The sequence below is a fragment of the Triticum urartu genome, chromosome 6A (genome assembly GCF_056163025.1).
Source record: "Triticum urartu cultivar PI428250 chromosome 6A, HENAU_Tu73, whole genome shotgun sequence".
NCBI lineage: Eukaryota > Viridiplantae > Streptophyta > Magnoliopsida > Poales > Poaceae > Triticum > Triticum urartu.
The window spans coordinates 53,282,500-53,301,873 of NC_141878.1; the positions used below are offsets into that span (position 1 = coordinate 53,282,500).

At 45.4% G+C, this 19,374-nt stretch overlaps 1 pseudogene; it reads left to right on the forward strand.

Moving 5' to 3' along the window:
• LOC125516504 (putative E3 ubiquitin-protein ligase RHC2A) overlaps nt 1-17,750 on the forward strand; it is a 63,570-nt pseudogene extending 45,820 nt beyond the window's left edge.
• Nucleotides 17,751-19,374: the final 1,624 nt, after the last annotated feature.

A 19,374-nucleotide genomic window follows, 5' to 3' on the forward strand; every position in this document is an offset into this window, starting at 1 on the left:
TGTGGACTTTGGTTGACTTGCCCGATGACCGGCAAGCCATAGAAAATAAATGGATCTTCAAGAGGAAGATAGACGCTAATAGCAGTGTTACTATCTACAAAGCTAGAATTGTCGCAAAAGGTTTTCGACAGGTTCAAGGTGTTGACTACGATGAGAGTTTCTCACTCGTATCTATGCTTAAGTCTGTCCGAATCATGTTAGCAATTACCGCATTTTATGAAATCTGGCAAATGGATAAACAAAACTGCATTCCTTAATGGATTTATTAAAGAAGAGTTGTATATGATGCAACCAGAAGGTTTTGTCAATCCTAAAGGTGCTAACAAAATATGCAAGCTCCAGCGATCTATCTATGGACTGGTGCAAGCATCTCGGAGTTGGAGTATACGCTTTGATAAGTTGATCAAAGCATATAGTTTTATACAGACTTGCGGTGAAGCCTGTATTTACAAGAAAGTGAGTGGGAGCAGTACAGCATTTCTGATAAGTATATGTGAATAACATATTGTTGATCGGAAATAATGTAGAATTATTTTGCAAAGCATAAAGGAGTGTTTGAAAGGAGTTTTTCGAAGAAGGACCTTGGTGAAGCTGCTTACATATTGAGCATCAAGATCTATAGAGATAGATCAAAACGCTTGGTAAGTTTTTTCAATGAGTACATACCTTGACAAGATTTTGAAGTAGTTCAAAATGGAACAGTCAAAGAAAGAGTTCTTGCCTGTGTTACAAGGTGTGAAATTGAGTAAGACTCAAAACCCGACCATGGCAGAAGATAGAAAGAGAATGAAAGTCATTCCCTATGCCTCAGTCATAGGTTCTATAAAGTATGCCATGCTGTGTACCAGACCTATTGTATACCCTGCCCTGTATTTGGCAAGGGAGTACAATAGTGATCTAGGAGTAGATCACTGGACATTGGTCAAAATTATCCTTAGTGGAATAAGGATATGTTTCTCGAATATGGAGGTGACAAAAGGTTCATCGTAAAAGGTTACGTCGATGCAAGTTTTGACACTGATCCAGATGACTCTAAGTCTCAATCTGGATACATATTGAAAGTGGGAGCAATTAGCTAGAGTAGCTCCATGCAGAGCATTGTTGACAGAGAAATTTGCAAAATACTTACGGATCTGAATGTGGCAGACCCATTGACTAAACTTCTCTCACAAGCAAAACATGATCACACCTCACTACTCTTTGGGTGTTAATCACATAGCGATGTGAACTAGATTATTGACTCTAGTAAACCCTTTGGGTGTTGGTCACATGTCGATGTGAACTATGGGTGTTAATCACATGGTGATGTGAACTATTGATGCTAAATCACATGGCGATGTGAACTAGATTATTGACTCTATTGCAAGTGGGAGACTGAAGGAAATATGCCCTAGAGGCAATAATAAAGTTGTTATTTATTTCCTTATATCATGATAAATGTTTATTATTCATGCTAGAATTGTATTAACCAGAAACATAATACATGTGTGAATACATAGACAAACAGAGTGTCACTAGTATGTCTCTACTTGACTAGCTCATTGATCAAAGATGGTTATGTTTCCTAACCATAGACATGAGTTGTCATTTGATTAACGGGATCACATCATTAGGAGAATGATGTGATTGACTTGACCCATTCCGTTAGCATAGCAATTGATCGTTTAGTTTGTTGCTATTGCTTTCTTCATGAGTTATACATGTTCCTATGACTATGATATTATGCAACTCCCGTTTACCGGAGGAACACTTTGTGTGCCACCAAACGTCACAACATAACTGGGTGATTATAAAGGAGCTCTACAGGTGTCTCCAAAGGTACATGTTGGGTTGGCGTATTTCGAGATTAGGATTTGTCACTCCGATTGTCGGAGAGGTATCTCTGGGCCCTCTCAGTAATGCACATCACATAAGCCTTGCAAGCATTGCAACTAATGAGTTAGTTGCGAGATGATGTATTACGGAACGAGTAAAGAGACTTGCCGGTAACGAGATTGAACTAGGTATTGAGATACCGACGATCGAATCTCGGGCAAGTAACATACCGATGACAAAGGGAACAACGTACGTTGTTATGCGGTCTGACTGATAAAGATCTTCGTAGAATATGTGGGAGCCAATATGAGCATCCAGGTTCCACTATTGGTTATTGACTGGAGACGTGTCTCGGTCATGTCTACATTGTTCTCGAACCCGTAGGGTCCGCACGCTTAAGGTTTCGATGACAGTTATATTATGAGTTTATGAGTTTTGATGTACTGAAGGAGTTCGGAGTCCCGAATGAGATTGGGGACATGACAAGGAGTCTCGAAATGGTTGAGACGTAAAGATCGATATATTGGACGACTATATTCGGACTTCGAAAAGGTTCCAAGTGATTCGGGTATTTCCAGGAGTACCGGGGAGTTACGGGAATTCGTATTGGGCCTTAATGGGCCATACGGGAAAGGAGAGAAAGGCCTCAAAGGGTGGTCGCACCCCTCCCCATGGGCTGGTCCGAATTGGACTAGGGAGGGGGGGCGCCCCCTTCCTTCCTTCTCCTTTTCCCTTCCCTTTCCTTCCCTCCTACCCCTACTACTTGGAAGGGCTCCTAGTTCTACTAGGAAAGGTGGAATCCTACTCCCGGTGGCAGTAGGACTCCCCTAGGGCACGCCATAGAGAGCGCCGGCCCTCCCCTCCTCCACTCCTTGATATACGGGGGCAGGGGGCACCCCATAGACACACAAGTTGATCTTCGTGATCGTTCTCTTAGCCGTGTGCGGTGCCCCCCTCCACCATAATCCTCGATAATATTGTAGCGGTGCTTAGGCGAAGCCCTGCAACAGTAGAACATCAAGATCGTCACCACACCGTCGTGCTGACGGAACTCTGCCCCGACATTCTGCTGGATCGGAGTCCGGGGATCGTCATCGAGCTGAACGTGTGCTAGAACTCGGAGGTGCCGTAGTTTCGGTGCTTGATCGGTCGGGCCGGGAAGTCGTACGACAACATCAACCGCGTTGTCATAACGCTTCTGCTTTCGGTCTACGAGGGTACGTGGACAACACTCTCCCCTCTCGTTCCTATGCATCACCATGATCTTGCGTGTGCGTAGGAATTTTTTTGAAATTACTACGTTCCCCAACAGAAGTGCCTCCTTATTCCGCGCAAAATAATTATTCCTCCACCTGACAGCGGTGACCCACCGGACGGGCCACCGTATTTCGCTTAAAAAATGTTTCCCCCTGACTGCTGGGACCCACCAGCTAAACCTTCGCATGCAAGGAATTGCGTCCGGGCAAAAAATAAACAAAACGATTCTCCCCCAAACTGCTGGGACCCACCAGCTACATCTTTGCAGGCAAGGGAGTGCCTAACAGTCAGGACCCACCTGGTCGAAGCGTACGCAGCGTTGTCATTCTGGTCGCGAACGTGTACGTACATATATACTGGTGGATGTAGATGCGCGCATGTGTCATAGTAGACGCACACACGTAGCATGTACACATACGTACAACGGCCAGGGTGCAAGAAAGAAAATATGGCCACGTATGTGTACATACGGGCGTGGTCTCGAGCGCCTACTCACGCATATGTACGGCCAGGGCTCGTGTACATGGCTGGGTCGGGACGGAGAAATAGCATTGTCGTCGTGTTGATGGGGAGGCAACAGAATGCGTCGTGTTGATGGGGAGGCAACGGAATGCGTCGTGTTCATCGGGAGGCAACGGAACCCGTGGGAGCCAACCGGCTGGGTCGGAACGGAATGCGTGGTCGTGTTCATCGGGAGGGCTTGGACGGAACAGGCGATGGAAAGGAGGCCCGGCGTACAACAAAATGGAGGAAACGACCTTGTGTTCGACTGGCCACGTTCGAAACGGGATCCTGTTCATTGGGAGGGGTCTGGCGTACCGCAAAATGGAGGAAACGGACCTCCTACGGTCGAAATGGGGGTCCTGTTGATCGGGAGGGTGTGGCGTATCGCAAAACGGACGAAACGGACTTGTGTTGCAGCGCTATGGTCGAAACGGGGGTCCTGTTCATCGGGAGGGGCGTGGCGTACCGCAAAACGGGACTCCACGAGATACTGTTCATCTCCACCGTCGACCTCCTCCAGCCTGCACCGCGCGCTACTCCACCGGCTACTGTTCAACCACCCCTCCACCGTCTACTGTTCATCCAGCCCTCCACACCACGGGGTCCTGTTCAACCACCCCTCCATGGGCACCCCTCCACCGTCTACTGTTCATCCAGCCCTCCACACCATGGGCTCCTGTTCAACCACCCCTACACAGGCACCCCTCCACCGTCTACTGTTCATCCAGCCCTCCACCACACCACGGGGTCGTGTTCATCCAGAGGCAACGCCACCGCTCACTGTTCATCCACCCTCCCCCGCAACGCTCACTATTCATCCCAGTGGCAGCATCGATCGGCTTCAGTTAGCAGCAATAGCGAAGGAATCGCTCGATCGGGTTCAGTTAACAGCCATCGATCGATCGCTCGGGTTCAGTAACGCGTAGCCTGCAGTGCAATCGCTCGGGTTCAGTTAGAGCCCAACGCCTCGCTCTAGTTCAGTTAGAGCCAACGCCTCGCACACACGCGCATACGTGTACGAGAGAAACGCGCATCGCTCATCCCCTGACCTCCCACCGTAACCGAGAAATCCCCGAAATTTTCCTCGCCGTCGCTTCTAACATGGTTTTTTCCGTCGTGGACGGCCCAACGAATGTCACGCAACTGCGTCTCCGGCCCACCCAGGATGAAAAGCCCATTTTCTGTCATGATTTTTTGTCATAGAAATAGGAGCCCACCACATCTATGATGATACCGGGTTCGGTCACAATTATCGTCATAAAAGTGTCATATGTATGACAGAATTTTTTTCGTTCGACCCAAAATGCTATATCTTCGCACCCAAGGAAGTGCTTCCTTATTACGCCCAAAAAAATGAATACCCCCGTGCTAGCTGGGACCCACCATATTGTTGGGCTGACTTGTGGGCCTACTAAGTTGACGGGGACGGAGGGCTTTGTCAACTTAGTCAATACTCCAGTGACCATATGATATCCATCCAACGGCCATAGTGCTTCTTCAACCTCTGGTCTTCTTGCTCCAGCCGCCCAAAGCAGCGCCGGTCGTGCCGCCTGCTCATGCCTCCTGTGGCCGGCTGTGCTACCGCGGAGGCCTCACCGCCCCCACACTACTCCCACCACTGGCCAGGCCATCCCTCCACTAACCCACACCCCCTGTTATTCTACGGCGACTGCAACCTCACACCGCAGCCAAACCAGTGAACGCTCGTACTCCTCTCCGCGTGGGCATCCACTGCCGTGTCTTGCCCGGCTCCGCGTCGTCCCCTTCCTAATCCTCGCCGTCGTCCACCGCCGCGGTGCTCTCGGCGCGGCGTGGTCAATGTGGTCAACGACCGACTTCCATTGGAAGAGTACTGTACGTGGAGAGGCTGGCAGCTGGGTCTACGGCAGCCGCAAGGAAGTGCCTCCTTATTACGCGGAAAATAATTATTCCTCCACCTGACAGCGGGGACCCACCGGACGGGCCAACATTATTTTGCGAAAAAATCGTTTCCCCCTGACTATTGGGACCCACCGGACGGGCCACCGTATTTCGCAAAAAAAACGTTCCCCCTGCTGTCAGCTCGTTCCCACCGGAAGTGTCTCCTTATTACGCACAAAAAAATGAATACCCCCCGGCTAGCTGGGACCCACCTTGGTGGGAGGCTGACTTGTGGGCCTACTAAGTTGACGGGGATGAAGGGCTTTGTCAGCTTAGTCAATATGAACGATTCTAGCTCCAGTGACCGTATGATGTCCATCCAATGGCCGTAGTGCTTCTTCAACCTCTGGTCTTCTTGCTCCAGCCGCCCAAAGCAGCGTCGGTCATGCCGCATGCTCCTGCCTCCCATGGCCGGCTTTGCTGCCGCAGAGGCCTCACCGCCCCTGCTATTCCCACCGCTGGCCAGGCCCTGCAGTGACGGCAGCCTCACACCGAAGCCGAACCAGTGAACCCTCGTACTCCACTCCGCGCAGGCTTCCACTGCCGCATCTTCCCCGGCTCCACGTCGTCCCCTTCCTAGGCCTCGCCGTCGTCCACCGCCGTGGTGCTCTCCGCGCGGCGTGGTCAACGTGGTCAAGGAACGACTTCCATCGGAAGAGTACTGTACGTGGAGAGGCTGACAGCTGGGTCCACGGCCATAGCCCAGTTTTTTTGTGATTTGCCAAGTAAATCGCTTTGTCAGGCCAGTTGGGCTGCAAATCTTTCAAGACGAGGAGAGCTTTCATTCGGCTGGCTGAGAAAATGGCCCATCAGTAATGAGAAATGGGCTGTACATTTTTAAAACACATCAAACCGGCAATTAGTTTCAAATATCTTTTTTTCCATTTCAAGATTTTAAATTACATTAATTTTTATGCGTGGAGAATTTGTTGGATTTTATATTGATATACATTTATTTTTAAAATTAGTTTGAATGTGAGTCGAAATTTCAGGATTAAAAACAGTTCGGACCACACCGAAATATGCAAACTTTCATATAATTTTTAACTGTAGCCACAATATGGGCTGTAATGCAAACAAAAAGAATATGGGCTCCAAAAAAACCTTAAGAATTAGCAAATGGGCTGTAAATTATTAGAAATAATGGCAGATGGGCTGTATGCTGCTTTCCACAGATTTGAGGCTTTCCTGAAATAAGGTTGACGCACAAGCACTGACTGTTGGATGTCCATCCAACGGCCATCGTGCTTCTTCAATCTCTGCTCTTCCTGCTCCAGCCGCTCAAACAAGCGCCGGCGGGACTGCCTGCTCCCTCCTCCCCGCGTCTGGCTGTGCTGCCGCGCAGGCCTCACCGCCCCATCGTACTCCCATCGCTGACCTAGCCATCCATCTACTCACCCACACCTGCTGTTATTCTCCGGCGACAGCAGACGAACCAGCAAACCCTCATACAGTCGTACTCCCCTCCGCGTGGGAAACAACTGCTGAGTCTTCCCTGCCTCCGTGTCGTCCAGTTCCTAGGCTTCGCCGTCGTCCACCGCCGTGGTGCTCTCAGCGCGGCGTGGTCAATGTGGTCAACGACCGACTTCCATCGGAAGAGTACTGTGCGTGGAGATGCTGACAGCTGGGTCCACGGCCGCAGCAAGGAAGTGCCTCCTTATTACACACAAAATAATTATTCCTCCACATGAGAGCGGGGACCCACTGGACGGGCCACCGTATTTCTTTTAAAAAACATTTCCCCCCTGACTGCTGGGACCCACCAGCTACACCTTCGCACGCAAGGAAGTGCGTCCGGGCAAAAAATAAACAAAACGATTCTCCCCCCTGACTGCTGGGACCCACCAGCTACATCTTCGTAGGCAAGGAAGTGCCTGACAGTCGGGACCCACCTGGTCGAAGCGTACGTAGCGTTGTCATTCTGGTCGCGAACGTGTACGTACATATATACTGGTGGATGTAGAGGCGCACATGTGTCATAGTAGAGGCGCGCACGTAGCATGTACACATACGTACAGCGGCCAGGGTGCAAGAAAGAAAATACGGCCATGTATGTGTACATACGGGCGGGGTCTTGAACACCTACTCACGCATACGTACGGCTAGGGCTCGTGTACATGGCTGGGTCGGGACGGAGAAATAGCGTCGTCGTCGTGTTCATGGGGAGGCAACAGAATGCGTCGTGTTCATGGGGAGGCAACAGAATGCGTCGTGTTCATCGGGAGGCAATAGAACGCGTGGGAGCCAACCGGCTTGGTCGGAACGGAATGTGTGGTCGTGTTCATCGGGAGGGCTTGGACAGAACAGGCGATGGAAACGAGGCCTGGTGTACCGCAAAACGGAGGAAACGGCCTTGTGTTTGACCGGCCACGTTAGAAACGGGATCCTGTTCATCGGGAGGGGTCTGGCGTACCGCAAAACGGAGGAAACAGACCTCCTACAGTCAAAACGGGGGTCCTGTTGATCGGGAGGGTGTGGCGTACCGCAAAACGGACGAAACAGACTTGTGTTGCAGCGCTATGGTCGAATCGGGGGTCCTGTTCATTGGGAGGGGTGTGGCGTACCGCAAAACGGTACTCCACGAGATACTGTTCATCTCCACCATCGATCTCCTCCAGCCTCCACCGCGCGCTACTCCACCGGCTACTATTCAACCACCCCTCCACCGTCTACTGTTCATCCAGCCCTCCACACCACGGGGTCCTGTTCAACTACCCCTCCACGGGCACCCCTCCACCGTCTACTGTTCATCCAGCCCTCCACACCATGGGGTCCTGTTCAACCACCCCTACACAGGCACCCCTCCACCGTCTACTGTTCATCCAGCCCTCCACCACACCACGGGGTCCTGTTCATCCAGAGGCAACGCCATCGCTCACTGTTCATCCACCCCCCCCCCCCCCCGCAACACTCGCTGTTCATCCCAGTGGCAGCATCGATCGGCTTCAGTTAGCAGCAGTAGCGAAGGAATCGCTCGATCGGGTTCAGTTAACAGCCATCGATCGATCGCTCGGGTTCAGTATCGCGTAGCCTGCAGTGCAATCGCTCGGGTTCAGTTAGAGCCCAACACCTCGCTCTAGTTCAGTATCGCGTAGCCTGCAGTGCAATCGCTCGGGTTCAGTTAGAGCCCAACACCTCGCTCTAGTTCAGTTAGAGCCAACGCCTCGCACACACGCGCATACATGTACGAGAGAAACGCGCATCGCTCAGCCCCCGACCTCCCACCGTAACCGGGAACTCCTCGAAATTTTCCTCGCCCTCACTTCTACCACGTTTTTTCCGTCATGGACGGCCCAAAGAATGTCACGCAGCTGCGTCTCCGGCCCGCCCAGGATGAAAAGCCCATTTTCTGTCATGATTTTTTGTCATGGAAGTAGGAGCCCACCACATCTATGATGATACCGGGTTTGTTCACAATTATCGTCATAAAAGTGTCATATGTATGATAGAATTTTTTTTCGTTCGGCCCAAAATGTCACGGATGTGTGTTTTTTGTAGTGATGGGGTATTGCACTTGCACTAGCACCCATATCACATAAGCCACGATAACAATGATCTCCTATTTTAACAGAAATAATAGGCATGCCTAGAACATGTCTATGTTTATTTTTAGCATCAAGTCTAGCAATTCTAGCAGCTTCATTGCAGAAGTAAATAAAATGCCCATCAATATTATCGGCCAAGAGATCTTTAACCATAGCAATACTAGGTTCAACTTTAATTTGCTTAGGGGGTTTAGGTGTCTTAATATTACTTTTGTTAACCATAGTTGAAGCTTTAGCATGATTCTTTATTCTAACAGGGAAAGGTGGTTTCTCAGTATAAGCAGCAGGAACAATAAGATTATCATAAATGATAGTATTTTCTTCAAATTTAATAGGTGCAACTGCTTTTACTTCAATGGGAGGATTATATTTAAACCACTTCTCCTTAGGGAGATCAACATGAGTAGCAAAGGATTCACAGAAAGAAGCTACTATCTCAGAGTCAAGTCCGTATTTAGTGCTAAATTCACGAAAAGTATCAATATTCATAAAAGATTTAACACAATCAAGCTTAGGTGTTATACCTGACCCCTTACCTTCATGGAGGTCCCAATCTTTAGAGTTGCATTTAATTATTTCCAATAAATCCCATTTGAATTCAATAGTCTTCATCATAAAAGATCTAGTACAAGAAATATCGATCATGGAGCGATTACTGAGAGAAAGCCGAGCATAATTTTTTTGAATAATCATTTCTCTTGAGCACTTATGATTGGGGCATGAATATAACATTGACTTAAGCCTCCCCCAAGCTTGAGAGAATCTTTCTCCTTCGCGAGGCCAAAAATCATAAATATAATTACGATCACGATGAACAAGATGCATAGGATAAAACTTCTGATGAAATTCCAATTTCAATCGCTTGTAGTCCCATGATCCCATATCATCACATAGCCTATACCATGTAAATGCCTCTCCCTTCAAAGATAAAGGGAAGACCTTCTTCTTGCTAACATCCTCGGGCATACCTGCAAGCTTAAATAATCCACAAACTTCATCCACATAGATTAAGTGCAAATCAGGATGCAATGTTCCATCTCCTACAAAAGGATTAGCTAGCAGTTTCTCTATCATACCCGAAGGAATTTCAAAGTAAAAATTTTCAGTAGGTTCAGTAGGTTGAGGAGCAACTCTTTGCTCCACTGGTCGGGGTGAAGATACCCCGAACAAGCCCCTCAAAGGATTATGTTCCATAGTAACAAGTGACAGTAAATTTGAGCACACTATATAAAATTTTCCTTACCAAATTCCACCTACCAAAGGCGCTTCACTCCTCGGCAACGGTGCCAGAAAAGAGTCCTGATGACCCACAAGTGTAGGGGATCTGTCGTAGCTTTTCGATAAGTAAGAGTGTCGAACCCAACGAGGAGTAGAAGGAAATGATAAGCAGTTTTCATTAAGGTATTCTCTGCAAGCACTGAAATTACCGGTAACAGATAGTTTTGTGATAAGGTAATTTGTAACGAGTCGCAAGTAATAAAAGTAAATAAGGTGCAGCAAGATGGCCCAATCCTTTTTGTAGCAAAGGACAAGCCTGGACAAACTCTTATATGAAGGAAAGCGCTTCCGAGGACACATGGGAATTATCGTCAAGCTAGTTTTCATCACGTTCATATGATTCGCGTTCGATACTTTGATAATTTGATATGTGGGTGGACCGGTGCTTGTGTACTGTCCTTACTTGGACAAGCATCCCACTGATGATTAACCCGCATTGCAAGCATCCGCAACTACAACAGAAGTATTAAGGTAAACCTAAGCATAGCATGAAACATATGGATCCAAATCAGCCCCTTACAAAGCAACACATAAACTAGGGTTTAAGCTTCTGTCACTCTAGCAACCCATCATCTACTTATTACTTCCCAATGCCTCCCTCTAGGCCCAAATAATGGTGAAGTGTCATGTAGTCGGTGATCACATGACACCACTAGAGGGATGACAACATACATCTCATCAAAATATCGAACGAATACCAAATTCACATGACTACTTATAGCAACACTTCTCCCATGTCCTCAGGAACAAACGTCACTACTCACAAAGCATATTCATGTTCATAATCAGAGGGGTATTAATATGCATAATGGATCACAACATATGATATTCCACGAAGTAAACTAACTAGCATAAACTACAAGGAGAAATCAACACTACTAGCAACCCACAAGTACCAATCTGAGGTTTGGATACAAAGATTGGATACAAGAGATGAACTAGGGTTTGAGATGAGATGATGCTGGTGAGGATGTTGATGGAGATTGACCTCCTCCCGATGAGAGGATCATTGGTGATGACGATGGTGATGATTCCCCCCTCCCAGAGGGAAGTTTCCCCGGCAGAACAGCTCTGCCGGAGCCCTAGATTGGTTCCTCCTTGTGGCGACGGAGTTTCTTCCTCAAAGATTGCTTATTATTTTTTTCTCAGATGAAAGACCTCATATAGCATAAGATGGGCATAGGAGGGCCACCAGGGAACCCACGAGGCAGGGGGCGCGCCCAGGGGGTAGGGTGCGCCCCCGCCCTCGTGCCCAGGGTGTGGCCCCCTCTGGAACTTCTTTCGCCCAATATTTTTTATATATTCTGGAAATAACTTCTGTGAAGTTTCAGGACTTTTGGAGCTGTGCAGAATAGGTCTCTAATATTTGCTCCTTTTCTAGCCTAGAATCCCAGCTGCCGGCATTCTCCCTCTTCATGTGAACCTTGTAAAATAAGAGAGAATAGGCATAAGTATTGTGACATAATGTGTAATAACAACTCATAATGCAATAAATATCAATATAAAAGCATGATGCAAAATGGACGTATCAGTGCGTAGTCCCCAGGATATGACTTACTATTTCTCTGCTAAATATTTCCCCGCTCATAAGAAACAAGCTTCTTTAAGGGAAATATATAATTTTGTGCAAATTGAAGAAGAGAGTCTCCCACAAGCTTGGGGGAGGCTTCTCCAATTACTTAATGCTTTGCCTGATCATCCTCTCAAGAAAAATGAAATACTTGATATCTTTTATAATGGACTAACCGATGCTTTCAGAGATTACCTGGATAGTTGTGCTGGTTGTGTCTTCAGGGAAAGAACAGTTGATCAAGCTGAATTGCTATTGAATAATATGTTGACTAATCTATCTATCTATATCTATACCTATACTAATTTGTGAGTCCCTAAAAATTTCCATAATAATTAGAATTTACGACCTGTTAATCTGGTGGAACCAAATTATTACGGAGTAGATCTACTCATAAAATCCTTAATTTGTATATTGTATTATTTAGCAAAAAAATTGAAAGGTCCATGAACCTTTATGTTGTAACAAGAATAAAATCCTAACCAGGTACGTATCCTCTTGCCTCATCCTATGCAAATACATCAGCCCTCCGTATCCTTAATTCTCTCTCTCTCTTTCCTTGGAAACATACCATCCCTTATCTCTCCGTTTTCTCTCTTCCCCATATCCTCCTCCTCCTCCTCCTCCTCTCTCTCTCTCCCTCTCTCTCTCTGTCCCCGTATATTTCTCTCCACCAAACCCTTCTCTCTCCATCATCTCTCTCCAACCTGAAGCACTTGAGTTGATCACATCTTAAGGCCTCAAAATTTGGTTCCTCATCTTGATCGGGTTCACCATGAAAAGAAAGAAAAAACCCATCTTAAAAACATCAGGACCTTAACTCTCATCGATACGTGGTATGGCGACGCTAGATGGATAGTGACCCTGGAACTTCATGTGCCCTAGCAGGTGTCAACATGAACAGTGTGCATCGATGCCAAGTTCTACCCCTAGCCTACATGGAGATCCCACAAGATATGCTGCAGCGTTTTCTTGCCTGCCCCTCTACTCCACTCCGACACAAATCTTGCTGATATCAGGTAACCATCCTCTCCTCTTCAAAGACAAATCATATGCTGCTTTGATCTAGAACATCTGACAGACTAGGAATGCATACATGGCTACTTATAGGTTGTACCATACATAGATGCATTGATCTGATCCTCCTATAGGTTCTAAACTATTGAATTCCACCAAGATCTGATGTGGTGTATCCCTTTGTTTGAGGGCTCCAATCCAATCTCCACATCCAAGTCGAACGCGTCTACCATCATGAAAAAGAAGGGTTCCAAATTCCGACTCTTCTGTCTTGGTGGCATAACCCGACCTCGCTGATGCAAGAAGCGAAGTTCTTTCCAGAGATCACGCACCTATGGAAGCTAATTTGATTACTTTTTGAACAGACTGGATGCGGGAAAATAGGCAAGTACAAGGATGCTGGCTTATTGATTCACGTACAGTGCATGCACATACACATAACGTTATTTGTCTTCGGCCATAGATTGATTCTGGCATTATATATTTTGGCATGTGTTATTGCAGGTTGATTAATTCGTTGTTGACCAGATAGCAGCTAACATGACTACTTTTTGAACTGACTGGATGCGGGAAAATAGGCAAGTACATGGCAGCTAGCTTATTGATTCACGTACAATGGATGCACATACACAGAACATTGTTTGTCTTTGGCCATCGATTGATTCCGGCATTATGTATTTTGGTGTGTGTTTTTGCAGGTTGATTAATTCGTTTTTGACAAGATAGGTTTATACTTGGAGATCGATTCAGGCAACATAAGAGCAAGGAACAAATGGAGCCAGTTTTTGCAGATATCTTTCACCGGAAAGTACGTCGCAGCTCGATGCATCTTCTTAGATAATGAAAAGCCCAGTCCAGACCAATACGTGAGTTATTTTCTAAGCATTCAATGGAGCAGTATTTGCATTTGGGGAGATCCTAGGGTAAAGGCTCCAGCACTTTAAGTAAACAACACAAGTGCTCCATGCAGCTCTTCTCCATTTTTACCCAAGTGTGTCCTACTTTCTCCATGTCTGCTTAAGTTTTTCTTACAGACTTCCTAAGGTTCATAAATTATACCCTGTCGTGGTTGCGGTAGTTGTTTTGCTTGCTAGAAGGTTGGACTAGGCATTTCTTTCATCAATGATATGGAATGATTATGTTCAATCTTACTAACAAAAAGACTATTCCCCTTTTGGTGACATGGAAGAAAACATCGTGTGTCAAGTGAGAGAGGCAAACGGTGTGGCTCTTTATCATGTTGTGACTGTCGCACCCATATAAAATAGTTTAGGTTCAGGTATTTTGTTTTTTTCCTGATTTATACTTGAATCCATCCAAACATTAGCATTGGATTCGGATTACGAAGCATCTTTTGTCCAATTATTTTCTAGCGATTCTGTATCATTCTTGACTCCTGTACATGTGTCCACGGTACATTTTGATAATATCACATTATAAGTTAGTAATCTATTCTGCACAGACCCATATATGTTAGTATTATGTATAGGTACAAACTTAAGCTAGAGGAGATGTGTGACCTGAATGGAGCATCAACTTGCACCATGCTTGAGTCATAAGGAAGAAGATGGATAAGCAATCGCAAGATTCTTGATAGATACAAATAATTATGTTATGAACGAGAAGAAAAAAGATTCCAGAAATTACGTGGATAGAGATTGATATATCAATTCACATTCTCTATATGTATCACTGTATATGGAATCGTTTTCCTAGGCTCCCAAAAGGATTCGCCAATACTGCATGTTGATGAACGTTTTGTAAAACGAAACAGGATAAAAGCAGGTCTTATACTTGGCAGATGGAAGAGATCAAAAGAAAATTTTGAACATGGATCGACTTTTCTACTATAATGCTCTATGCTTTTAGTATCTACTGCATAACAAATTATATTTATAATCATTATTTTACAGTAGTTAACACAAGTTTTGTCATGTTTTTGTAGAAGCATGTTACCGATGATAAGCAAATTGTGAACAACAACAAAAAGGTCTAGAGCAACGTGTGTTGTATATTCTGATGGCAGTGACGATAAAGATAAATCCATATTTAAAGAATTGGGACCTAAGAGAAAGCTTACAATAACTCGCTTATGTGGCGCTGCTTAAATACCAGAAAAAATATTGATGTTGCACATTCAGGAAAAAAGATGAAGTGAAAATTATTCAAGGACCAATAAAAGGGTACTGTCACGAACAAGGGAATTCAAAATAATAACCATGTAAGATTTTTTTTGTATTTGAATGTACTTCTGCAATACAATTTCCATATCGGTGTTTATAAAGAATCGGCGACCGAGGAATTTCAGAATCTTGGAGCATCAAGACCTTGAAATATAAGTGGTGGATTGATCGATATTTAATAAAAAAACTACGATGTAATATAGCATGTATGGGACAATGGAACTGTGTTTTACATATATACTTTGGTGTTAATTAATCCCTTTCATCTATGTCACGAAGTTACTAATATGCATCTTAGTCAAAAGCAGATGGTAGGTGTATATGTTGAGGCGTCAACAATCCAATCCACCTGACGAAAATCTGCAATTCTCCACTGGCCATCTTATCTTCTCGCCTCCGAGTATAATATAGTACACAACCCATAAGGTGCATCATTCAATAATTAGCATTGCCAACCCATAATGAACATCAGCCGATAATTTATATTAGATTAAATATTAGTTTTACAGTGAAGAGATATAGATAAGCATAACTCATGTGTGATTATACACACTGCTACAAATGCAAACAGAAAATGTAATCTATGAAATATAGACGTGCAACAAGAAATAATCTCCGTCGGACAACAGGATATTTGCTCTCCAAATGCAAACTCAATTTGTACATCCTAGAGTTGAACCAAATTTAAAGTTATACATTGAAGCTAAGTGTCTTATGCAACGTGCACCAAGTGGAATAAATTTAGACACCAATTTTCGAAGCGTAAGATACTTTTAGAATCGTCGCTATAAAGACATTAGTATGTGTACTGTAATTAATAATTGCCGCCAATGAAAGGATTAAGTTAATAAAAACTATCATTTACATATTATGATTCCGGCAAAAAAAAGATGAATTGTAATGTATGTTCAACATTGCTCAAAGATAGCATTCTCATGCTAGCCCGTGCGAATGCACGGGTAGACTACTAGTGAAAATAATTGGACACTTCCTGAACCAACTCCGAAGAAAAGGGGTATTCTATTTCTCAGTCCTGAAGATATGCAAGAGGCAAAGAAATCTATGAAAGAAAAAGGTACAAAAGTTGAAGATGTTAAGAATTTACCTTCTATTGAAGAAATACATGGTATTAATTTATCACCTATTGAAGAAACACAAGGTCTCGATAACCCGACACATGTAGCAAAGGTAAATTCTCTCTATATATTTGATGAAGGTGATATTCCTCGTAATAAGTCTGCTAGCCAATGCTTAGATGAGTTTGATAATTTTATTGTTAAACAAGAAAACTTCAATGCTCATGTTGGTAGACAATTGAAATATAATGCTTATATGATTGAACACTTGAGTGATTATATGGCCAGTGTTAAAGGTGAACTTAAGCTTATCTTTCCCTAATAATAAAGCACGTGTTGAGTCTCTCGGGTTCACTGTTGTGATGTTTTTGGAAAACAATCTATGTGGTTTTTGAAAATTGAACCCGCAGTACGTATTTGAGTCGACAGGGAAAACGATTTGATTTTGCAAATTAACCCCTGCAGTTTGTAAGAATTACGCTGGCGCTCCTTTCTTTATCTTATCCACCGTCAGCTCCTAGGACCTGAGCTTCCCTGCCACCCCGGCTGTGACGGCGGCTTCCTGGAGCAGATGGACGCATCGCCGCCGCGCCGGGCCACCGCGCCCTCCGCCCCCACGGGGTCAACGAGGTCCTGCCCGGCTGCAGCCGGTGTGGCGCCTCGGGTGACCGCTAGGGGGTCGCCATACAAACAAGTCATTGTGCTCCGGCGCTCCGCCGCCCTCCCTGCGACGAGGCCCCCGGCGCCACCAGCAGCTTCGAGCTCTTCTACGATGACGGCGCCGGATCTGGCCTCCACCCGCTGCCCGAGACCATGTTTGACTTCCTCATGGGGTCCATACTCGAGCGGTTCCTCAAGCAGCTCGCCCAGATTAAGGCCGGCGGCTTCGGCGCCGTCCGCCCGTGCGACAACACGCCGAACTGCAAGGCTACCATCGAGCCCATGCCCACCGTCGACGTCGCCGCCTGCCCTGGCCACATCGGCGCCGACTCCCACTACTTCATCTGCAAGAAGGCCTTCGAGCTGGGCGACTAGGCTAGGGAGATGCCCTGCAGCCACATGTACCACCAGGACTGCATCCTGCCGTGGCTCGCACTGCGTAACTCATGTCTCGTGTGCCGGCACAAGCTGCCCACAGATGTGGCACGGCCTGCTCCGGTGAGTGACCTCTGTGCCGCCGATGACCAGGGCAGCAACACCGGGGCTGAGGCTGGCAGTGAGGAGGAGACGATGGTTGGGTTTACCATTTGGAGGCTCCCTGGTGGAGGCTTTGCTGTCAGGAGGTTCGCTGGTGGCAGGAGGGCCGACGAGAGGGAGCTCCCCTCCCAGTTGTCTACACTGAGGTGGATGGGGGTTTCAACAATGGTGATGCACCGAGGAAGATCTCATGGTCATCGAGAGGGAGCCGTTCGTCACAGAGGGGAGTTAGTAGATGCATGTTCGACAACATGTTTGCTTGCTTTGGACACACCCAACCTTGAGGTCGGACTCATCGGAGTGGAGCTTGGTTTTCTCCCGTGGTCTCAGGAGCCGGAGCACAAGCTGGAGATCCCAGGATAGCCACGCGGATGCGATCGCCAGGTGATGACTGCATCATGCAGTGGGGAATATGACAATTGGATGTTGGAGAGCCGCAAATGTTTGCTTCAGTTTGATGTTTTCTATATGAGTTGAGAGATAAAGAGGATTTGTACGTAGAGCGCAAATTGCATGCTGTTTTGTACATAGAGTAGCAGAATTAGTAAACATGCTTCTATGGGTACCACTCAAGTAGAACAAGTGCTTAAAGCTCAGAATGATTTGCTCAATGAATTGAATAGTAAGAATAATGACTTTGTTGTTAGAGATGCAACTAGAGGAGGTAAAGTGACTCAGGAACCTTTGTATCCTGAGGGCCATCCTAAGAGAATTGAGCAAGATTCTCAGAGAATTAATATTGATGCACCTAGTCCTTCTAAGAGGAAGAAAAAGAAAAATGATAGGACTTTGCATGCTTCTAGTGAACCTGTTGTAGACACACCTGAGAATCCCAATGATATTTCTATTTCTGATGCTGAAACACAATTTGGGAATGAACATGAACCTAGTGATAATGTTAATGATGATGTTAATGCTGATGCTCAACCTAGCAATAATAATGATGATGTAGAAATTGAACCTGCTGTTGATCTTGATAACCCACAATCAAAGAATCAACATTATGATAAGAGAGACTTTGTTGCTAGGAAGCATGGTAAAGAAAGAGAACCATGGGTTCAGAAACCCATGCCGTTTCCTCCTAAACCATCCAAGAAAAAGGATGATGAGGATTTGAGCGCTTTGCTGAAATGATTAGACCTATCTTTTTGCGTATGCGTTTGACTGATTTGCTTAAAATGAATCCTTATGCTAAGTATATGAAGGATATTGTTACAAATAAGAGAAAGATACCGGAAGCTGAAATTTCCACCATGCTTGCTAATTATACTTTTAAGGGTGGAATACCAAAGAAACTTGGAGATCCAGGAGTACCAACTATACCATGTTCCATTAAAAGAAACTATGTTAAAACTGCTTTATGTGATCTTGGAGCCGGTGTTAGTGTTATGCCTCTCTCTTTATATCGTAGACTTGATTTGAATAAGTTGACACCTACTGAAATATCTTTGCAAATGGCTGACAAATCAACTGCTATACCTGTCAGTATTTGTGAGGATGTGCCTGTTGTGGTTGCAAACGTTACTATTTTACCGGACTTTGTTATTCTTAATATTCCCTAGGATGATAGTATGTCTATTATTCTTGGAAGACCCTTTTTGAATACTGCACGGGCTGTTATTGATTGCACCAAAGGCAATGTCACTTTTCATGTTAATGCTAATGAGCATACGGTACACTTTCTGAGGAAACAACCTCAAGTCCACAGTATCAATTCTATTGGAAAAAAATTCAACAATCACTATAGGAGGTTTTGAATTTCCTCTTCCTACTGTCAAGAAGAAATATGATATTCTTATTGTTGGGGACATGCATATCCCCGTTGAGGTAACCTAGTGTTATTCGAAAATTCTCCAGTTTCATGTTATTCGAAATGAATTTGTTAACAAGACCTGACCAACCTTGTTAGTTGATTCCTTTTGATGAGAATGAGATGGATGAATTTAGAAAACACAACTCTCTGTACCCTATTTTTACTTTTTGTTATTTATATTAAATAAAGCAAAAATAGT